This window comes from Vulpes lagopus, chromosome 3 (assembly GCF_018345385.1).
Source record: "Vulpes lagopus strain Blue_001 chromosome 3, ASM1834538v1, whole genome shotgun sequence".
Classification (NCBI taxonomy): Eukaryota; Metazoa; Chordata; class Mammalia; order Carnivora; family Canidae; genus Vulpes; species Vulpes lagopus.
The window spans coordinates 148,291,090-148,307,627 of record NC_054826.1 but is presented as its reverse complement, the minus strand read 5'-3'; the positions used below and the strand labels follow the sequence as shown (position 1 = coordinate 148,307,627).

Sequence of the window (16,538 nt, the reverse complement as noted above, 5' to 3'; positions counted from 1 at the left end):
AAAGTAAAGTTTCCATATATCCCTTAAACCCTCTTCACCTCCCAAATTTCCCCAATTATTTACATCTTACATTGGCATGTACATTTGTTATAAATCATGGGTCAGGGGATCCCTGGGTGGCTCAGTGGTTTAGCGCCTGCCTTTGGCTCAGGGCACGGTCCTGCAGTGCCGGGATGGAGTCCCGCGTCGGGCTCCCGGCATGGAGCCTGCTTCTCCCTCCTCCTGTGACTCTGCCTCTCTCTCTCTGTCTATCATAAATAAATAAATAAATAAATATTTTTTAAAAATCATGAGTTAGTGGTTTATAGATTAGCTAAATTCCATATTAGAGTTCACTCTTTGCATTGTATATTCTATAGGTTTTGACCAATATATAATGACCATGATAGTATCATACAGAATAGTTACATCTCTCTGTTCTCCACCTATTCATCTCTCTCTCTCTCTTTCTCTCTCTCTCTGAGCCCCTAAGAACCACTGGTATTTTCATTGTTTTGCCTTTTCAGAATATCTTATCGATAGATGACAGTGGGCCTCCTGGAGAGGCTCCCGCAGAGGATCAAGGAGCAGCTGCCCTGCTACCTGGGCGGAGAACTACCTGGAGACGCTCGTGGCCAGCCAGAAGGCAGCCGACTGGATCCAGATCAGTGAGATGCTGCTGGGACCTGTGCCGCCCAACTTCGTCTTTCTGCCAAAGCACAAGGCCAACGCATACAAGTAGTCACAGGGTGGGAGGGGGCGTCCGAGGGCCCAGCAGGGCCTCTTACTGCACGAGAAGACAACAAATTTTATTTAAAAAAAAAAAAAAAAAGCCTTTCAAACGGGCTTTTCATTTAGCAGTATGTACTCAGCCCCATTCATGTGTTTTCATGTTGGGATAGCTCACCTCTTTTTAGCACTGAATATCATTCCATTGACTGGATATATCACAATTTGTTTATCTATTCACCTGCTGAACCATATGTTGGTTGCTTGTAACTTTTGGTAATTATTCATAAAGCTACTTTCAATATCTGTGTAGGTTTTTGTGTAAATCTAAGTTTTCAACTCATTTTGGTAAATAACTATAAGCATGATCCCTGGATTGGATGGTAATAATGGTAAGCTTGGAGAGAAACTACAAAAATGTCGTCCAAAATGGCATTTTGCATTCTCATGGCAATGAATGGAAGTTATTACCACTTCACATCTTTGACAGTATTTGGATTTTAGCTGTTTTAGTGGGTATTTAGTGGCATCTTACTGTAGTTTTAAGGTGCAGTTCTCTAATGACATATGATGAGGAGCATCTTCTCATATGCTTGTTTGGCATCTGTGAATCTTTGGTGAGGTGTCTGCTCAGATCTTTTGCCCATTTTTATTTATTTTATTATTTTTTTATTTTTTTGAGGAACAAAAACAAAGTTTTTTATTTGTTCATATCCTGCATTTGAAGTATTTCTCAGTAGCATTCTTCACCTGAGACTCTGCCATAGTCCTTAACTACCACACAACTGCAACCAACAACTTTATGGGATTTTTCCCTCTGTCAATTTTAGAGAGGCCTACTCATTCCCTTAGTTTCGTGTTGTCATCAATCTTGATTAGATTGATTTGGTGTTCAGCACAAAGGGCCTCCACCAACTTTACATACATAGGCTCATCACAGTTGGATGCAAGCACACAAAGATGAGCTTGGCACTTGTCTAAGGCTTTGGCAGCTTCATGAATTCCATGTGCTAGGCCTTCATGGATGAGGCCAGTCTTCAGCACCTCTTGTAAAGCAGTATTAATGTCCATTACACCCCAGCAGCAATGCCTTCCTAGGCCATGGCGGTCGATTAAGAGTGTAGCCAAATCTTGACCGCACCTGAGTCTCTGCCTCCACGCAACTTGGTGGTTGCAGGGAAAGAGCTTTTGCCCATTTTCAAATTGGGTTGTTTTCTTATTCTTGAGTTTTAAGAGTTGTTTGTATATTTTGGTTACCAGTTCTTTATGAGATATATATTCTGCAAATATTTTCTTCTAATGTGGCTTGTCATTTCATTCTCTGAATAGTGTCTTTTGAAGATCAGAAGTTTTAAATTGTAAAATATCAATTTTTTTTTATCATGGCTTGTGATTTGTGGTTGTTTATCTAAAAAGTCATCACCAAACCTAAGGGCCATCTAGGTTTTCCTCTATGTTATCTTTTAGGAATTTTATAGTTTTATGTTTTACATTTATGGAAACATATCTATGATCCATTTTGAGTTCATTTTTCATGAAAATTATAAGATGTGTCTAGATTCTCTTTCTTTTTGGTATATGGATGCCCAGTTGTTCCAGTAGTATTTATTGCAAGGATTATTCTTTACCCATTGAACTGCTTTTGCTCCTTTGTCAAAACACCCCATTCTAGATTACTGTAACTTTATAGCAGGTCTTAAAGTTGGGTAGTTTTAGTTTCTGACTTTCTTCTCCCTCAATATTTGTTGTTTGTTCTGGGTCTTTTGCCTCTCTGTATGAACTTTAGAATCAATTTTTCAATATCCACAAAATAACTTTGTGGAATTTTTACTGGGATTATACTAACCTCTAGAACTGACATCTTGACAATATTGAGCGCTCCCATTCGTCACGTGGACTATCTCCCTGTTTATTTAGATTTTCTTTGCTTTCTTTCATCAGAGTTGTTATTTTCTTCATATAGATCTTGTACTTTTTTTTTCAGATTTATAGCCTAAGTATTTCCAGAGGTGCTAATATAAATGGTATTGTGTTATTAATTTTAAATTCCAAGTGTTCACTGTCGATAATAAGCAAAAACTCGATTTTTGTTGGTAAGCTTTGTATCCTGCAACCTTGCTACGATCACTTATTAGTGCCAGGAGTTTTGTTTTTGTTGATTCTTTGAGGTTTTCTATGTAGATAATCATGCCATCTGCAAAGAAAGATAATTTTATTTCTTCCTTCCCAATCTATATGTCTTTAATTTCTTTTTCTTGTCTTACTTCATTAGAACTTCTAGTATGATGTTTTATAGAAGCAGTGAGAGCAGACATCATTGCCTTATTCCTAATCTTAGTGGGAAAGCATCTAGTTTTTTTACCATTAAGTATGATGTTAGCTGTAGGTTTTTTGCAGCTATTCTTTAAGTTGAGGCAGTACCCATTATTCCTCATTTGTGAGAAGCTTCATCATGAGTAAGTGTTGGATTTTGTCAAATGCTTTTCTTTTTCATTAATTGATATAATTGATGATTTTCTCTTTAGTTTAATGACTTGAGTATAACCTAACTCTGTAAAAGCTGGTATGGCACCTTGCTTTGGAATTAGTTGTTATTTAGTACCTAGTGTTCTCAGTCTGGGACTTTTAGTGGACCTCCAATAGGAAGAGCCCCATTTAGCATCCTGAAACATACGAAGAAAGAGCTCCAAATCAATGATATCCTGATCTACACGGGGTTCCTGAAAATGCAGGCTTTAAAGAGTTTCAGGTCATCAATCTATTTAATGCAATTCTTCAGCTGATAAAAATCTGGGGAAAAGGAATAAATAATTTTAGAGTCAAGATTTATAGCCTTACAATATTTTTGAACAAAAGAAAGAGGTACTAGCTACTGTGAAAGCTAAACACAACAAAACAAATACTCTGATACTGTTTGGATTAGGAAAATTTATTTTAAAAAAGAAGAAAGAAAAAACTTTTACATTACAAATTTGAGCCAATGAATCAGCTTGGTGAGATAGCTGTAATAAATATGTCATCTTGTCTATAATCAGAGTAGGCTGAGCCAGTTGAAAGAATAGCTGCCCTTTGTTCAGCAGTTAGTATTTTTGAGCCTGGAGAGAAGGACAGAAATTAAAATCTTGGAGATTTTTATATTTGTATGATTTATATCAAAAGGATAGAAGCTTTCCTCTATGGCCTGGGTTCTGGATGCTAGCATTAAATATTTGTGAATGTGGAAAAGACAAAAGGATGACTAATGCCATTCTCTTAAGAGGTCCTGATGTCCCTCTGTTAATTTCCCTTAGCACAGGTTCAGCTGACTGTGACTTTTCCTCCATTCCACCCTGAATTGAGTATGGTTTTTCTCATGATACATCTTTGATGGTGACTACAGCCACTTCCAGTATGTACCATCCTAGTTTTTGGCCATTCCTCAGCTTGCCCTAAGGCTCCCCCCCCCCCTTTTTTTTTTAAGTTTTTATTTGTTGATTGATGAGAGACACACAGAGAGAGGTAGAGACACAGGCAGAGGGAGAAGCAGACTCCCTGTGGTGAGCCTGGTGTAGGACTCAATCCCAGGATCCCTGGATCCCAACCTGAGCCAAAGGCAGACATTTAACCACTGAGCCACTCATGTGCGCTGTCCTGACCCTATCATTCCAGGAACAGATTCAATGTCTGGCAGTGAGGCTAACTAGAAAGAACATCTTTGCCCTTGACCCAAAGATCTAATCTGTGAAATTAAAATAATAGTTAGCTAGTTTGGTCTCCCTTCATTGTCTATGATATCTGGTTCAAGATAGCAAATATCTAAACAAGTGATTTTTGTCTATCTCCACTTTTGTAAGTATATTTTATATATATCATCAAACCTTTTGAGGATATTTTATTTAAAGTTAAGGAATTTTCAAATTTGAGATTTTGTCATTAGCCCAACCAAAGTCTGCAGACAAAAGCTATTACTTTACATTTTGCCCATTTGTTTTTATTATATACTGTCCAGTCCTTCAAAACTAGCATTTCCATTGCTTCTATATATTTAAAAACAGAGAAAAGCTCTCATTCTTGGCTAATCTGCATCTTGAAAAGGACAAATATTTTACTATTAAATAAGATGTGATAACTACTAAAATAATGTTAAAAATTAAGTACATAGGGGGCACCTGGGTGGCTCAGTTGGTTAAGTGTCTGCCTTGAGCTCAGGTCATGATCCCAGAGTCCTGGGTTAGAGCCCTGTGTTGGGCTCCCTGCTCAGCAGGGAGTCTGCTTCTCCCTCTCCCTCTGCTCCTTCCCCTGCTTGTGCTCTCTTTCTCCCTCTCTCTTAAATAAATAAATAAATAAATAAATAAATAAATAAATAAATAAATAAAATCTTCAAAAAATGCTTAGTTGGATGCAAAAACAATTGTATCCAGAGGATTTTAGATGGTTTCACAGAGGAGGTGCCATTACTGCTAGATCTTGAAAGAGGGCTCAGATCGCAGCAAAGAGAAATTGGAGGGAATGTTCTAGACCAAAGGAAGGGACTGAACAAATATACAATGGTACATTTGAGCAAATGCTAGGAATTAGCTGGAGTTCACTATAGCCATAGGTTCATTAAGGATGAGGCTGATAGATGAGTTGGGACCTGAGTTATGGAATTTATTTCCAAGGCATATAGAATATAGAAGCTTTGAAGGTTATTAGCTGTGCTCAGAACAGTACTAAGTTTCACATGCTGATAGCAGGAGGAGAAAGAGTAAAGTGAGGTCACTGGAGACAGAGATCACTTCAGAGATTGCTCCCACAGCTTAGAAGACATATTACTGTTCTACCACTCCAGGGATATGTGGAAGCATTGCCCTGCAGGGTTGTTCAGGGGTTCAGGTTCATTCCATCTTGTTGTTCTGACCCACTAAGAAAGCTTATTTATCTGCAAGGTCAAAGCTCAGCTTCTGCCAAATCTTATCTAATAGGAAGGAAAAGAACTGGTGGAGCACATGAGCAAAATTTTCTGGCCCAGACTCTCAAGTGACATACGTGCACTTCTGCTTGTATCTCATATGCAAACAAAATCACATGACCATTGCTAGCTCTAGGAGCAGCTAGAAAAATCTAAGGTCTAGCAAGGCTGTCATGAGCTCATTTTGATAATAGAACCTTATAGTTCGTAGAGCTGTTATTACTGTAAAAATACATGCAACAATATCTGAAACAGATATTTTATTAAAGATTTGTTTATTTATTTTAGAGAGAGAGAGAGAGAGAGTGTGGGAAGGAGGGACAGAGGGAAAGAAGCAGACTCCCCACTGGGCATGGAGCCCTACATGGGGCTCAATCTCACAACCCTGAGACTATGACCTGAGCTCAAATTAAGAGTCAGACATTCAACTGACTGAGCCACCCAGGTGCCTCTGAGACAGATAGTTTTATGAGTCCTGAAATTAAACCTGTCCTTTTAAGGGTTGAACCCAAGCTGGGCTAAGTACAGAGGCCCTCTACTTTCTGAAACACAGACACTGATATAGGAGAAGGGTGGACACATGACTATAGCCCACATAAAAAAGTCCTTCATCACTAACTGGATCAAAGAATCTTCCTTTCTCTCTTATTTTTTTGTTATTTTTAATTTTGTTTATGAAGCTATAAAGATATAAATCTAGAGATGATAGGTCTAAGGCTTACTAATTATTTTGGATGTCTAGCAAGATGTTTTTATTACTTAGCAATGAAAACAAAATTTAGAAACTTTCTTCCAGGTTCCATTATTGTAAATGCCGTAATGAAAAATAGCTTTTTATATTCTATAACTCTAAATAAGAGTATACTACTAGTAAAAGAACAATTATTAAAATAGTTTCTTAAACTTGTTTAAATTTCTAAAACTCAAACTTAAGCTAATGACTCTTAATCTAATAGAGATGACTTTTTCATATTTTATTAATTTAACTCCAAAAATGGGGGTGGCATATTGTTTTAGAAATTGTAGTTTTTGGCACCTAGTGCACTCATGTTTAAAGCACAGCAGAAATTCTCAGTCAGGAAGAGTCTCATTTAACATCCTGCTGTACAAAGTTCAGTGAAAAACCACAAAACAGCGTATGTATCAGCCCTTCCAGAAAAGCACAAACATAAAACAAATTCAGTTCAGAAACATTGTGAATGAAACTGTTCAGTTAAAAACTGCATGTTTTGCAAAGTAATAGCCTTGTAGGGACATAATTCACAGGTTTTGGGAATTCTAGAACTGGAGAGTTTAGCCACTGTGACATAAGAGTACAAACAATCTAAAACTCAAATCACCTTGCACTTGCTGGGCTTTGAAAAATACAGAATAAGAGAAGAGAAATTCAGATCTACATAAAATGTAAGATGATGGAACTTGCTTAGTGGTTTGGCTGTGATAAATATGGTACCTTGCCTGCAAGCTGGTTTGAAAATTGTATCAATAGAAAGTATACCTTAAATTCAATCTTATTGCTCTGAAAACATAAGTCTTAAAGAGAAAAGTGAAATTATAGAGGATTTTAATTTGCAGGATGGATATTTAGGAGAGTCTCCAATAAGACTTGAATAGTAAAGTGCCAGTATAAGATATTTATGAGTTGACAAAAGTGTCTTTTAAGCTATTCTCTCAGTGAACCTTTGTGCTCATTCTCCAAAGAGGTTCAGGCCATGTGCCTCTCTCCTTTCATCCACCCTCACATGCAGTAAGACAGTGGCATTTGTGTGGCTCAGTTGGTTAAGGGTCTGACTCTTGATTTCAGCTCAGGCCATAATCTCAGGGTTGTGAGATGGAGCCTTCCCTGTGTTATGATCCACACTAGGTATGGAGCCTGCTTAAAATTCTTCCTCTCAGGGAACCTGGGTATCTCAGTGATTGAGCATCTGTCTTTGGCTCAGGTCATGATCCCGGGATCTGGGATCGAGTCCCACATCAGTCTCCTTGTGGGGAGCCTGCTTCTCCATCTGCCTGTGTCTCTGCCTCTCTCTCTCTGTGTCTCTCATGAGTAAATAAAGAAAATCTTTTTTTTTTTTTTTAAAAAAGATTCTTCCTCTCTCTACCCTCCTTCTCTAAAAGAAAAAAAAAAAAATTAAGTATATGTTACATGGGGTAAGATAGCTTTGTGTCACATTTCTGATAGTGACCACAGGTGGAGTCCTAGGCCTTTCCAATTCTTTTTTCAGGGGGACCCTTCAAAGATTCAGATTGTTCTGATTCCCCTATAATAGGTTAAAGTAAATGTACTAATGTACTAATGTGAAAAACACCTCACCCTTCTTCCAGAAACCCAATCTGGAGAACATCTTAACAAGTCAGCCGGTGTGACCTCTCTGTAGCCTATGGTTTGGTGTATTGAAGGCATATATAAGTGCACCCTACCTCAAGTGCAGTCTTTTTACACATTTCCAACACGTGTCAGGAATGATCCATCTTAAGTGGAGGAATTGTTAAATTTGTAACTTAAATGTGAGGTCTCATTATTAAATAGTACACATCCAAAGCCTCTTCAAGTCCAATTTATAAAGGGAAATCATTATTCTTCTGGCTTAATATTTCCTTTTTTGTCATTTTGGGGCATCAGAAAGTTCACACAATTAAAGAGGTTAGACTTCGATATTTGGGTGCATTAATTATCCATACAAGCTACCCTAGAGAAGAAAGCAGGATCTAACAATATCTGAATTTCTAAGTGTGCATTGGTCAGTATACACTTTACATCTATAAACTTTATATAGTGTTGTGTCCCCCAAAGATTAATACATAAGTTTTAGGAACAAGAGCTAGAATAATGAGTGGACTCACCATCATGCACAATGATATCCTGAGGGAATTTATGCTTCCTGTCCCTGGAAACTGGAAACTTCTAGTAACTATTAAATAAATTGAATCAGTGAAATTTTTTTTTAAATAAAACCTCTAGGCTTAGATAATTTAACTCTGTTTACTACAAACAAACATGTAATAATAGTCTTTACAGAAATTCTTGTTGGGCATCAAAAATGAGGCATGTTATCAAATTCATTATTTCAGAAAATACTTAATACCAACGACGACCACAGTTGTATAAAAAAAGTTTATGTCAATTGTAAATACGGAAGCAAAAATTCTAAATCAGTTATTAGCAAACAATGCAATCCCTATCAAAATTGTAATGCCATTTTTCCAAATGATAGAAATTCCAATGACAGAAATAGAAAACATAATCCTAAAATTTATATGGAACCACAGAAGATCCCAAATGGCCAAAGCAATCCTAGAAAGCAAAACAAAGCTAGCAGCATCACATTTCCTGATTTCAAACTTTAGTACTAAACTATAGCAATCAAAACAGTGTGAGACTAGGATAAAAATACACATATAGTCTAACGGAATAGAATTGAGAGCCCAGACATAAACGCATGCATGCACAGTCAACTAATATTTGATATGGAAGCCAAGAAGATTCAGTGGGGAAAAGGATTGCATGGTGAACTCACTAAATGGTGTTGGAAAAAGATATAACCACATGCAGAGGAATGAAATTGAACCTCTACTTCACTCACAAAACCCCACTCAAAATAGATTAGAGAATCATCACATGCAAAACTGAAAACTATAAAACTACTAGAAGGAACCATAGGTCCAAAGCTCCTTGGCAATGGTCTTGGTAAAGATTTTGTCAGATAACACCAAAAGCTCCAGAAACAAAAGTAAAAATAAGTGAGACTACATCAAACTAGAAAGCCTCTGCAGAGCAAAACAATCAGCAAAATAGAAAGACAATATATGGAATTTGAGAAAATACTTGTAAATCATCTATTTGGTAAAAGGTTAATATCCCAATATATAAGAAATTCATGGGGCACCTGAGTGGCTCAGTCAGATAACCATCTGCCTTCAGCTCAGGCCATGATCTCAGGGTCCTGGGGTCAAGCTCTGCATTAGGCTCCCTGCTCAGTGGGGAGTCTGCTTCTCCCTCTGCCTGCGCCCAAACCCCTGTGCTTGTGCTCTCCCTCTCTCTCTGCCTCTCTCAAATAAATGAATAAAATCTTAAACAACAACAACAATAATCTCATGCAACTCAATAGTAAACAAATGGTTGTGGTTGGTGGCAGGAGGACAATACTGAACCTCCTTTTCCTGGACCAGGCCATGAGGGTCCTTCCAGAGGAAGCTTTTACAAAGAGCAGAGAAATCCTCACTCAAATGTTAGTCTCTTATCAAAAATACCTGCCAGCCCAAGGATTGCCCCCAAGTTATGGAAGACAAATCCAACAGCCCTGTCTACTGACATATTGCCAAAAAGGGCCACTGGTAGTATGAGGATCTCTGTGCCTTCTACCACCCAGGAGTCCAGGGCCTTCTCTGTGAGACTGTGTCTTCACATCCAGGATGGAAGGAATGGAAGGAGCCCTTTGTGACCTAGCCATGTATTTCCCTGTGGCCCTGTGATGGCTACTGTGAGGCTGTTCCATGATTTCACAACCCTGAGATCATCACCTTACCACCCGCAGTCACTGACACCCACCTATATCTGCCACCTCCCCCATTTGGGGTCCAGAGCTGCATTTCATCATTGGTGCCCAGTGTATGGTCTTCCTTTTGATCCAGCCTCCAGAGACTCACCTTCAGGACCCCATCTTTGCCCCCTTCAACTGCCTCCTGAATCCTCTTCCCCCTCGCCAACTGACTTCTGGATAAGAAACCTCTTTAATGCTGTTTCTTGTGCATCTGTCTACCCAGCCCCCAGTACTGCTCTCCATTCCTGAGAGCCCTGGAGCAGTTTCCTATCATTCTCTTCTTCTAGATGCTTATTTTAAGTCCTTTTTATGTGATAGCCCCTACTCCCAAAGTTACTAGGTGTTCTGTGAAACTCACCAAGTTGACCTTGGGTCAAGTATGGATGACTGGTGCAGAGTTATTCCCTGAAAGGCCACTCCCCTTGTTTTTGGATTTTGTAGTTTCTGTATTGGTGGCATGATCCCCACTGCTCTGGTCTGGGATCACTGTGCTTTGTGAAACTGTGTATCCCCTCCTAGGTAGCCTTTCTCAGTGTCCACAGCATCTTTGTGACTTCCCAACACTAGAGTAAGCTTTTCTGCAAAAATGAATGAGGCTCTTGGTGCCCGCTTTTCTGCATCTCACAATATGGGAGAACTGTGAAACTTTCTACAAGACTGTTTCCCTGGTCTCCTCTCCCCATTCTCTTGGTGTTGAGTTCTTTGGGTTTGGCACAAGCCCATGAGATGTCTTCTAACGTCTCTCACGGGCTACCATATCTCCTCTCCGGCCCACTTCAGATCGAGTACATCATTGTGAGGCCACCAGCCCTTTGATCAGAATTCTGTGAATCTCCACCCGGCCTACCTTTGGGTGGAACCTGGCTGGACGGTACTGTTGCCCTTATCTAACCTTCCCTACATCCCTCACACTGCTTTTCTGTGAAAAGGGCAGTGGACAGTTTTGGTTTTTTGAACTGGCCCTAAGGAAATGGATCAGGAGTTATGTGGGCAAGAGGGAAGATGAGAGCCGTTGGAGAACTGAATATGAATATTTTTCATTTTAACATTTTTTTATATTAGTAATAAATGCAATAGAAACAAATAAATAGTATCATTTTTATTTCAGCAGAGGTAGCCTGAACTTATTGAAAAAAACTATAGTAGAATGAGAGGTGTGTGGTATTATGGTATTTAAAAAAACTATTTAAATGTCATAATTGGCCTCTGAGCCAAATGTGGTGACTGCATTCCTGGGTAACTGTCACAGGAAGAAGTTTGAGGAATACAGGGCATATAGATGGTCCACTCCCTTAGAGAGAACAGGGTGGCAGGTTCAGATGAGCATGCATGTCCTTTCTGCCTCAAGGAGACCTGTCTGTACTAGTTCCTAAAACTGTATCCTTCATTTTGAGAACTCTAGACAGATATTAATATGGTGAAAACATGGTAAACTGAGGCCCGAAAGGATGGAAGCTCTCATATTTATTCTAATGTTTTTTTGAAAACTGGTGTTTATGTGGTGGGCTATGTGCTGGGAGCTAAAGATAAGATGATAAAGAAGACCAAGTACCCGAGAGAAAGAGACAGAGGAGGGGAGACAGCTGTAAATAGGTCATTTCAATTTCACAATTAGATAAAGAGTGTTCTGATAGGGGTGACAATAAGGAATACAGAGGAGGAATATATCATCTAGCCTTGGGCAGTCAGGACTTGAGAAGGGATAGAAGCTAGCATATAAGGAGAATGTGGTTAAGGAGCAGAGCTGTTTTTTTGTTTTCTTTTGTTTTTTTTTTTAATATTTATTTATTCATGAGAGTCGAGAGAGAGAGAGAGAGAGAGAGAGAGAGAGAGAGAGAGACACAGGCAGAGGGAGAAGCAGGTTCCATGCAGGTAGCCTGACCTGGGATTTGATCCTGTGTCTCCAGGATCATGCCCTGGGCTAAAGGTGGCGCCAAACTGCGGAGCCATCGGGGCAGCCCCAGGAGCAGAGCTGTTTTAAGAAGTCTGCATACTATCTACAAAGGCCCAAAGTCCAAAGATAACATGTGCACCTTGGAGAATCACAAGTAGTTTATTCTAGCTACATCACATTTTAAAGCATGAGGCTAGAAAGGAATTCCAGGAAAATCTAGTTGATTCTGAAGAATCATTTTCTTCTAATTCACCTTTTATAAGCATGGGACTGGAACTTAGGGGCATTCAGGCAAACTTCCCAGGTGACCATATATCAAAAAAAAAAAAAAAATTAGAGTGATGTATACTATGGTGACTATCATCAATAATATTGTAGTATGTATTTGGGAGTTGCCAAGAGAGGGCACCTGGGTAGCTCAGTCAATTAAACATCTGCCTTCCTCTGGCTCAGGTCATGATCTCAGGGTCCGGGGATCAGGTCCCTCATCTCCCTGCTCAGCGGGGAGTCTGCTTCTCCCTCTGCCCCTCCCGCTACTTGTGTTCTTTCTCTCATAAATAAATATCTTTAAAAAAAGGAAGTAAAAAAAATAAATAAATAATAAAAATAAAAAAAAGAAGTTGCCAAGAGAGTAAATCTTAATAGTTCTCATCACAAGAAAACAAATTATAAATTTGTGTAGTGCTGGATGATAACTAGACTTGCGGTGATCACTTCCTGGTATATACGAATGTTGAGTCATTATGTTGTATACCCGAAACTAATATACTATCATATGTCAATTACACCTAAGTAAACAGGAAAACAAGAAAAGAACTAGAATGCTGAAAGGCCATAATTAAAACAAGATTAGAATGTATATCTTTTTTTTTTTTAATAAAGATTTTATCTATTTACTCATGAGAGAGACTGAGAGAGGCAGAGACATAGGCAGAGGGAAGAGAAGCAGGCTCCATGCAAGGACTTGATCCTGAAACTCTGGGATCACATCCTGGGATCACGTCCTGAGCCAAAGGCAGATGTTCAACCGCGGAGCCACCCAGGCATCCCTAGGATGTATATCTTATGATTTCCAGCTCCCTGTTGTAATCAGCAGATTCTTCCTATTGCATTCAGGTATGCTGCTTCAAGAAGCACAAACACTCCCATCCTGTCATTAAATGTTCTCTTTCCATGTACTATTATTTTAGTTTTAATTTTAGTAATTTTATGTCTTCATTTCTAAATATGTAAAGATATATGCCATGCAAATTGTAAGAAGATGATATATGTGTGGAGGCCGAGAAAAATTAAGGCCATCCCACCTCAAGTTTAGCATTAGCACAAGTACAGCCATCTTAGGCCCCTGGGAATAAGAGCTGAACTTTACAGGAAAAACTGCAGAATATCCTAGGCAGGGAATCCCATATCAGAAAGATAATAAAGCTCAGAATGCCCTCGTCAGAGAACCCCATATCTAATCCCATATCGGAAAGACAATATAGCTCAGAATGACCTCGGCAGAGAATTCCATATCAGATCTTAAGAAACTTCCCCATCCTTTCCCTATATTGGAAAGAAAAAACTTTTTTTTTCTCCACCCCTTCTGAAAATCCCCAAGACGAGCCCATAAAAAACCAGCTGTAACCCACTTCAGGGTCCAAGCCCCTGCTCTGCTGTATGGAGTATACTTGGACCCAAGCTCGAGTTTGTAAAGAAACTCTCGTGTACTTGCATCGGTGTTGGCTCCTTGGTGGTTTCTTGGATTCGCAATCTTGGGCACAACAATATGATATAAAGTTAGCCATCCTCTCAAGCCTCATGTCAACTACCCAGGTCCATCCTCAGTTGTGACCATACTACTAGTTTATTCTGTATTTTTCCTGAGATGGATAAAATATACATATATATTCATTATATTTTTTATAAAAGATTATTTATTTATTTGAGAGACAGAAAGAGAGAGAACATTAGCACAGAGGAAGGAGGAGAAGCAGACTCCCTGCTAAACAGAAAGCCTCACTTGGCTGAATCCCAGGACCCTGGGATCATGACCTGAGCTGAAGGTAGATGCTTAGCAGACAGCCACCCAGGTGCCCCATATATTCATTATATTTAAATTTACTAGTAGCAACTATGTTTACTCTCTGCATCTTTGTTTTTTCACTTTATGCTAAATCTGGAGATTTTCCTGTATTAGTACAAACAGAATTTTCCCTTTCATTGTGGTGACAATGGAATATTCTTTTATACAAATGCCCCATGATTTCTATTATCAGTACCCGACAGAGAGTCAGGTGTTTTTGTTTTTGGCCATACACAAGTGCTACAACATATACCATAGTATGTATGACATCTGGCACATGGACAATGAAATCTATAAGATAAATTCCTCAATTTGACCTTGCTGGATCAAAGGTATGTGCATTTACTTCCTTGATATATAATTGTTCCAATTTCCAATTACTAGAAAATATGGGAGATTTTCTATTTCTCCAAATCCTTGGCAATCTAGTATCCCATCAAATGTGTTTTTCTGTACCAATCTTAGAGATGAAACAGGATCCTCATAACTTTATTTTGCACATCTCTTATTAGTAAAGTTGAATATATTTCATTTCTTCTAATATATTTGCCCAGTGAGAGAAACTGGCTTAAAGAAATTATATCATTTTTTCCTGATATATATTAAAATGTATTCCTCATTTTGCCCCATTTCTATTTTTACTTTGCTTATGTTTTTCTATGAAGATCATTTTTTCTTAGATAGTTGATAGTTCAGTTTATCAGTATTTTCTTTTATCCATCTAACTTATTTTACTTAGTATAATACCCTCTAGATCCATCCAGGTTGTCTCTAATGGCACAATCTCATCCTTTTTCAAGGCTATGTAATATTCCATTGTATATGTATACCACATCTTCCTTATCCATTCATCTATTAATGGACACTTAGATTGCTTCCATATCTTAGCTATTGTTAATAATACTGCAAAGACCATAGGGGGGCATGCATCTTTTGGAATTAGTGTTTTTGTTTTCTTTAGGTAAACACTCTGAAGTGGAATTATTGAATCATATGGTGTTTCTATTCTTAATTTTTGAGGAGCCGCCAAATTGTTTCCAAAGTGGTTGTACCACTTTACGTTCCCACCAACAGTGTGTGAGGGGTCCTTTTTTTCCACATCTTTGCCAACACTTGTTATTTCTTGTGGGTTTTTTTTAGCCATTTTGACAGGTGTAAGGTGACATTTCACTGTGGTTTTGATTTGATTTCATTCCAAATTGAACCTTAAAAAAACACAGATGACCAAACAAACAAACAAACAAACAAACAAACAAACGGAACCAGACCTGTAAAATACAGAAAACCAGAAGTATACCAGAAGGGAGGAAGGTGTGGAGATGGACAGAATGGGTGAAGGGAGTGGGACATACAAGCTTCCAGTTATGGAATGAATAAGTCAGGGGAATAAGAGGCAACATAGGGAATACAGCCAATGATATTGTAATAGCAATGTATGGTAACAGAGGCTGGCTACGTTTGCGGTGAGCATAGAGCAATGTATAAACTTGAGAAATCACTACATTGTACACCTGAAACTAATGTAACATTGCATGTCAACTACATTCAAATAAAAACATTTAAAATATATTTTCTTTTATCTATTTTCATTATTTCACACTTAGAAAGGTATGAAATACCTTTACCTATCTATTCCAATATTGTTTTTTAACTCCATCCCCTATTATTTAATTTTATGGTATAATTTTTCATGTTTATATCTTTGAAGCATCTGAAATTTACTTGGTATAACATGTAAAGGAGACCTCAACTTTTCTTTTTCAGATGGCTACCTATAGTTCAAACACCATTTGCTGAATACTCCATATTCCTTCACAAGAGAATATGCCCAAATTATAATCTGCTGAATTTCTGCATCACTTTGCACCAATTTTCTGTGTCTGTTTTGGGACTGTTTCAATATTCAGATGTTAGTACCACAATGCTAATTGTTGGGATGTTTTAACACGTGGTTAAAGCTAGTTCCCTCTCATTTGTCTCTTTTGCAGGATTGCACTGGATATTTTTGCTTGGGGCTTTTCCATAAAAACTTTAGAATTAAAGTGGAAACCACTTTCTGAAAAATTATGTTTGACATATTTTTTGGATCAAATTAAATGTACCTAACTAGTTTAAATAATACTGACATTTTAATTTCTGTCAATTTTTGTTTCTTACATATAGCATTTAAAAAATTCTTCATATAAATTTTACATACTTCATGATAATTTTTTTCTGCAGTATCATATTGGCTTTGATGCTACTGCAAGTTTGGACTTTTATTCCACTCTGTCTTTTAACCTGTTTCTCATTTCTTCAAGTTAATTTAATCAATAGTAAGTTTGTATTTTCTGGGCAAGGCCTTCATATATTTAGATAGTCACTTTAGTTTTAAACTTATATTAAATGAAATTGACATGA

General features: G+C 38.0%; 1 pseudogene; it reads right to left on the bottom strand.

The window, feature by feature from the left end:
- Window positions 1–1,416: 1,416 nt before the first annotated feature.
- Window positions 1,417–1,811, bottom strand: LOC121487157 (annotated as a pseudogene).
- Window positions 1,812–16,538: the final 14,727 nt, after the last annotated feature.